Source organism: Meles meles, unplaced genomic scaffold (assembly GCF_922984935.1).
Source record: "Meles meles unplaced genomic scaffold, mMelMel3.1 paternal haplotype, whole genome shotgun sequence".
In the NCBI taxonomy this organism is placed as follows: Eukaryota; Metazoa; Chordata; class Mammalia; order Carnivora; family Mustelidae; genus Meles; species Meles meles.
This window is the reverse complement of record NW_025721133.1, coordinates 24,178-32,236: the sequence shown is the minus strand read 5'-3', so window position 1 is coordinate 32,236 and position 8,059 is coordinate 24,178.

Sequence of the window (8,059 nt, the reverse complement as noted above, 5' to 3'; positions counted from 1 at the left end):
ACTTTGAAAGTGCTATTACTGAGATATAATTCAAGTGGAGGCTATTCAAAGGCGATGAATGAGGGAGAAGTATGTATCAGTGACATAGAAGATTAAAGGATGGAAAAATTAAAATACTGAAAAAATGAGAGAAACAAAGCTATTGGATCATGAAGGGAGACTTTGAGTGCTTGGAAATTCCATGAAAGGAAATGATATCCATATTAGAGGGATCCCAGAAGCTGAGGGCCAGGAGAAAGGGGTAGAAGTTTTAATTCAACAAATTATAGATATCTGAGAAATTCCCTAATCTGGGGAAGAATACTGGCATTCAAGTCAAGGAGGCACGGAGAATACCCCTCAAAATCAGTAAAATATTAGTAACACATAGAAATATAATCTTGAAGTTTGAAATTCAAGACAAATAGAAAATCCTCAAAGAAGCTTGGGACAAGACGTCCTTCACCTCCAAGGGTAGGTACATGAGGCTGGCAGCAGACCTGTCCACAGAGACTTACCAGGGCAGGAAGGACGGGTATAATATACTCAATGTGCTGTATGAGGAAAAAGAACATGCAGCCACAAATAGTGTATACTCCAAGGCTATCATTTGGAATGAAGGGAGAGATAGAGAGTGTCTAGGACAAACAAAAAAGAAAGGAATTTCTGAACAATAAACACTCACTGCAAGAAATAATAAGGAGATCCTTTGAGTAGAGAGAGAGGGAGCCCGAATTTAAAAAAAAAAAAAAAAAGAGAAGAAAGAAAGAAAGAAAGAAAGAAAAACAGTACACAGACGAGGTAAAGAAACAGTGACATTTCACATTCTAAATGGCACTAACATCATATCTTTCAATAATTATTCAGAAGGTAAAAAGACAAAATGCTTCTACTAGAAGCATAGGGTATCAGAATGGAATGAAACAAACCAAAAGGAAACAAGAAGACCCTTCAATGTAGTCTGTACAAGAGACTCCTTTTAGAAAAAATGCTCTTCCATATTCAATATGAGGATTGGAGAACCATTTATAATGGTAGTTTACATTAAAAGAGCATTGGAGTAGCCACCCATATGTCAGATATAGAGATTGAAAACAGAAAAATGAAATAAGAGGTAAAGGAAGAATCTATATTAATAAAGGTGTCTACGAAATAAGAAGCTCTATCAACTGCAATTGTTGATGCCTGTATCTTGAGAGCAGACCAAAATATAAACTGAGTAATATCTAAATTAAATACACACTTTGATAAAAATACAAGAAGAGTGCGGTACTTTAACACCCCAGTCACAGCAAGGGACATGTTGTCTAAGCAGATCCCAAAGGAAAAAAGGACTTTAAATGACACTTAGGACCAGATGAACTTCACAGCGATGTTCAGAGCGTTTCACCCTGAAGCAAGGGAGTATACCTCCATCTCAAGGGCAAAAGGAACATTCTCCAGAATAGATGACGTACCAAGTAAAAAATCAGTTCTCCTCTGGTTCACGAAGTTTGAGATCATACACATGTATTTCTCAGACCACATGGCATAGATATCTGAAGTCAAAAAAAGGAAACAAGTAGAAGGGCCACAAATACATGGAAGCCAAAGAATATCATATGACAGAATGAATGGGACAACCAGGAAATTAAGAAAACTATTTGAAATACTTGGAAGGGAATGAAAAGTAAAACCACGATGGTGCAAAAGCTTCAGGGTGCAGCAAATTCTGTCCTAAGAGCGAAGTGTACAGTCAGCAGTACAGGCCTTCTTTTAGAAACAAAACAAGTCTGAAATACACAATGTAACATCAAGGAGCTGCAAAAATGACAGCAAAGAAAGCCAAAATCCAACAGATGGAGAGAAATGATAGATATTAAAGCACTGCATAATATATAGATGTTAAAATTATATATATCATTGAAAAAAAAGCTGGCTCTTTGAAAGAATTAACAAATTGAGAAACCCCTAGTCAGACTTATCAAAAAGAGAGAAAGCACACAAAATAAGGAATGGAAGAGGAGAGATCAAAACTAACCCCATGGAAATAGAAACAATTGTAAGAGAATATGATGATCACATTTGTGCCAACAAACCTTCCAAAGTCATTCTAAGAGGCCAGCATAACCTGGACCCCCAAAGCAGATGAATACTCCACCAGAAAGGAGCATTATAGGCCAATATCCCTGATGAATATGGGTGTAGAACATCTCACAAACATACTAGCCAAGAAGATCCAAGAGTACATTAGAAGGATTATTCAACACGACCAAGATGGATTCAGTCCTGGTCTGCAGGAATGCTTCAATATCTGCTAACCCATCCGTGTAATACATATTAATATAAGAATGAACAATAACCATATGATCCTCTCCATAGATGGTGAAATGGCACATGAAAAAACACAGCATCTTTCTTGAAAAGTCCCCACTGTGAGTTGGAATAGAGGGAAAACACCTCAATATCCTAAGTCACAGAGGAAAGGATGAGAGGTAATACCATTTTCCATGAGAAAACACTAAGAGATTTTCCCCTAAGGTCAGAAACATAATGGGAATGTCCTCTCTCACCACAGTTGTTCCACATTGTACTGGAAGTCCTAGCATCAACAATCAGACAACAAAAGGAAATAAAAGGCGACCAAATCAGCAATGAAGGAATTGACATTTTCACTCTACTGTGCTCATGAGAAGACATGATGCTAGGTGTAGAACACCAAAAAAGTTCTACCAAACATGACAAGAAATGACAGAGGAATCCAGCAAAGCCACGGAATATGACATCAATGTACATTGTACTGTACTTGTAATTATACTGTAGTGTATTTCTATACACTAACAATGAAGCAGCAGAAAGAGATATCAGGAAATTGATCCAACTGACAATTACATAAAAACCTCGAAGATACTGAGGCATAAACCTAACAAAGCAGTCATGAGATGGACTCTGAAAACTATAGGACACTTATGAAAGAAATACAAGTAGATGCATACATGGGGGAAAACATTCCATGCTTATGGATTGGAAGATAAATTTTGTTAAAATATTCCCCAAACATTCTAGACATTTAGTGTAATCTCTTTCAAAATACTGTCAGCGTTTTTCACAGAGCTGGAGAAATAATCCTCAAATTTTATGGAATTAGAAAAGACCCTGAAGGGCTAGAGGGACACTTTCAAAATACTGTCAGCATTTTTCACAGAGCTGGAGAAATAATTCTCAAATTTTATGGAATTAGAAAAGACCCTGAAGGGCTAGAGGGACACAAAACCAAACCTGGGGCATCAAAATGCCTGACTTCAAGGTGCATTACAAAGCTGTAGCCAGCATGACAATATGTTATGTGCATAAAAATAGACTCAAAGATCCATGGAACTGAATGGAAAGCCCAGAAATGGACCCTCAACTTGATGGTCAACCAATCGTCAACTAAGAAGGAAGGAATTGCCAATGGAAAAAAGAAAGACATACTCTTCAACAAGTGGTGTTGGAAAAATTGGACAGAACCATTCAGAGAAATGAAACTGGAACATTTTTCTAGGACATACACAAGTTAAACACTAAATGGATGATATACCTAAATTTGAGACACAACTACATCAAAATGCAAGAGCAGAACGTAGGCAGCAACCACTTTGGGCTCACCTGCAGAAACTTCTTCATAGATAAATATTTGGAGCAAGGGAAAGACAACCAATAATGAACTAGTGAGACTTCCTCAAGATTAAAAGATTTTGCACAGCCAAGGGAACAGTCAACAAGACTAAAAGAAAAGCCATGACAAGGGAGAAGATAATTGCAAATAACTTCTCAGATAAAGGGCTAGTATCCAAAACCTATAAAGAACTTCTCAGGCTCAACAACAACAACAGCAACAGCAGCAACTATAATAATCATAATTGACTCATGAAACGGGCAGAAGACAAGAACAGACATTTCCCCAGGGAAGAGGTACAAATGGCCTACAGACAGATGAAAAAATGCTCAACATCGTGTATTATGAGGGAAATCCCAATCAAAACCAGAGTTAGATATCAACTCACACATGTCAGAGTGGCTAAAATTAACAAGTAAGGAAACAACAGATGTTGGCAATGGTTCAGAGAAAGGGAAGTCCTCTTACCGAATGGTGGGAGTGCAAACGGGTGCAGCCACAGTGGAAAACAGAGTAGAGGATCCACAAAATTTAAAAACAGAACCACCTTACAATGAGGGGTTGCCCAATTGCCTATCCAATGGATACAGCCTACTTATTCCAGTAGGCACCTACACCCCAAAGTTTATAGCAGAAATGTCCACAGTTGCCAAATATGGACAAGTCCCAGGTGTCCATTGACAGATGTTTGGATCATATGTAACCGATGAATCATTAAAGTCTATTCCTGAAACGTAAAATACACAATATGCAAACTAATTTGAATTTAAATTAAAAAATGATAAAGTCCCAAAAGTTCGTTTTCACCCTGGTTTCTTTTGCCTTTGGAGACATGTCTTGAAAGAAGTTGCCCCGGCTGTTGTCGAAGAGGTTAATGCCTATGTTCTCCTCTAGGATTTTGATAGATTCCTATCTTACATGGAGGTATTTCATCCATTTCAAGTTTATCTTTGTGTATGGTGTGAGAGAATGGTCTAGTGTCATTCTTCTATACGTAGCTATCCAATTGTCCCAGCACCATTTATTGAAGAGACTCTTTTCTCCACTGGATATTTTTTCCTGCTTTGTCAACGATGATTTGACCATAGAGTTGTGGGTCCATATCTGGGCTCTCTACTCTGTTCCACTGGTCTATGAGTCTGTTTTTCTCCAGTACCATGCTGCCTTGGTGATCACAGCTTTATAGTAAAGCTTGAAATCAGGCAATGTGATGCGTCCAGCTTTAGTTTTCTAATTGAATATTTCCTTAGTAATTTGGCATCTTTCCTGGTTCCAAACAAATATTAGGATTGTTTGTTCCAGCACTTTGAAGAATGCAACTGGATTTTTGATTGGGATGGCATTGAAAGTCTAGATTGCTCTGGATAGTATAGACATTTTAACAATATTTATTCTTCTGATCCATGAGCATGGAAGGTTTTTCCAATTTTTGTGTCTTTTCCAATTTCTTTCATGAGTGTTCTGTAGTTCCTTGAGTACAGACCCTTTCATTAGAGATATTCCATGGTATCTGATGGTTCTTGGCAAAGGAAAAAAAGCAAAAATTAACTTTGGGTACTTAGTCAATACCAAAATCTTCTGCACAGCAAAGGAAAGGGACAAAAACAAAAGCAAACAAACAAACAAACAAACAAACAAACAAAAAACAAAGAGTCAAGACACAGAATGATAGAAAATATTTGCAAATGACTCTTCAGAAAAAGGGCTGACTTCCAAGATCTATAAAGAACTCCATAAACTCAACACCCAAAAAACAGATAATCATATCAAAAATGGAAAGACATCACAAACAGGCACTTCCCCAAAGAAGACCTACACATGGCTAAGAAACATATGAAAAAAATGTTCATTGTCACTAGCCATCGGGAAAGTTCAAATCAAAAACACATTGAGTGGCACCTGAGTGGCTCAGTGGGTTGAGCCTCTGCCTTCAGCTCAGGTGCTGATCACTGGGCCCTGAGATGGACCCTGCATTGCCTCTCTGCTTGGCGTGGAGCTTGCATCTCCCTCTCTCTCTGCCTTTCTCCATGCCTACTTGAGATCTCTCTCTGTGTGTCTCTGTCTCTGTCTCTCTATCTTTCTCTCTCTCTCTCTCTCTCTCTCTCTCTCTCTCTCTCCATGTGTGTGTGTGCACGTGTGTCAAATAAATTAATAAATAAAATCTTTAAAAAATGAGATACTACCTTAAACCAGGAAGAATGGCCAATAGCAATAGGACAGGAAACAAGGGATGGAGGGGTTGTGGAGAATGAGGAACCCTCTTACATTGTTGGTAGGATGCAAGTTTCTGCTACCACATTGGCAAAGAGCCTGGAGATTCCTCCAAAAAATTAAAAATAGGGACACTTGTGTGGCTCAGTGGGTTAAATCCACTGCCTTCGGCTCACGTCATGATTCCAGGGTCCTGGGATTGAGCTCTGCATCGGGCTCTCTGCTCAGCAGGGAGCCTGCTTCCCATCCTCTCTCTCTCTCTCTCTGTGTGCCTCTCTGCCTACTTCTGATCTCTGTCTATCAAATAAATAAATAAAATCTTAAAAAAATTAAAAATAGAGCTATCCTCTGAGCCTGCCATTGCACTACAGGGTATTTACCCTGAAGATACAGATGTAGAGAAAAGAAGGGCCATATGTACCCCAATGTGAATAGCAGAAAAAATACTACCTAGCCATGAGAAAAATGCAAATGATATCCTGACTGTGTTGTCAGTACTACCCACCTTTTAGGATAGCTGGTTAAGATAAAACACAGTACAAATATCAAATGTTGAAAAGAGCCAGCTCTCCTACATTGAAGACAGAAAGGTCAATGGAAGAGCATATCTGGTAAGACCATGTGATGGGCTCTACAGAAACAAAACCTAAACCCGGTAACCTAGCAAGCACTTTCCTGAACTCACAGAATGAAATTTTGAGATGCCATGAAACCCGGTGAGCAATTTTTCACTACAGATTCATTTGTAAATGCTGAAAAGAATGGAAGCAGCCAAAATGGGTGAAGATTGCCTTCGTAAAGGGACCTCCTGAAATACCTACAGCTTCTGGGAATCTAGAAATCTACCACTCTACCTCCCCCTTCCTAGCTGTAGTAGTGCTCTACCTGTCAGCACACCCCTAAGGCAAGTAGTTCCACCCTGGCTCACTGGAGTTGGAAATGTCCCTAAAGTCCCCAGAACCTTAAGGTATGGGTGTCAAGCAATACTGAAGGAGGCAGGATGGGTCTGGTGCTGGTCTGTGACATGGCAGATGCTGTCCTGTAATGCCCTATAGTCCAAAGGGGCAGTGAAGGCTTGGTATGGGACAGAGCCATCTCACACACTGCCTTCCCAAAGCTGATATTTTGCCTTTGGGGTGAAAAGTCCGTGACAAGGACTTGCCACACAGTCTACTGTCCCTCTCTTCCCTCCCTGCTCTAGACTGCATTTCTCCCTGCACTTGTAGATCCCCTCCCCAAACCTGCCTTCTCCTGCCTCCTGCTCACACAATCACCTCCTACGAAAGTTGCCCTCGTTTCGACAATGAAGGCATGTCGTTTTCGACATGAAGGAACAGGGACCTTTCAGTTCCTGTTCCTTTATGAGGTGAGCAGCTCTGGGGTGACAGCCCACCCAGGGGCCTGATGTTTGTGGAACCGTTGGTATGGTAAGCATTATCTGAGCAGCTAATCACAGGAGTTTCTGAGTGCTAGCATCACATAAGCAACCCATATCCCCCTTATATTTAAGTGTCCTGGGCTCTACCAGCCTCCACACAGGCTCCTGGAAGCAGCCTCCTCCAATCAGCCTAGACATCATCCATCTTATGGTTGCACGTCTCCCACTTTCCAAGTTTCCTTGAAGTTCATTTCGACACCCAGAGGAAACTTCCTCATGGTTCCCATCTGGGTATGCCCAGGTGCTATGAGCACACTGTCATTAGTGAGCTCAGCCCAGGAGTCACAGCTCTAGGCACTTCCCCTACAATCTCAGTTGGAGTCAAATGTAGATGCCAGATTACTGGTATTTGCACCCCACCTGCATTCCCACTCCACATCCTGGAGCCAAGAGGGAGCATAGCCCAGGAGCGGTCAGCCAGGAATCTCACCTTCCAACTCCATTCTTACCACCTCTCCCCATGTCCAACTTATCAGAAGGGCAGCACTGACTCTTGGAAGTGGGCCCATTCTTCATAACCAAGCAGACCCTAAAGTCTCCAAAGGGCTTCTTTTCCCACCTCTGTCCCACTGTGCCTTAATTGGTGCAAACCCCAATGCACCTAAAGCACCCAATGTGAATCCCACTTTTCTCTCCAATTCCTGCAGTGCCTCTTTGGTCAGAATGCTGCCCACCAGCCTGGCCACTCATACCATTCTGCCTCCTGCTCTGACCCCATACCTACTCACCCAGAGACAGGGAATCATCCCCCACCTCTGGATTCACTCCATCCTTTTGCCTGGTATTGTCACATT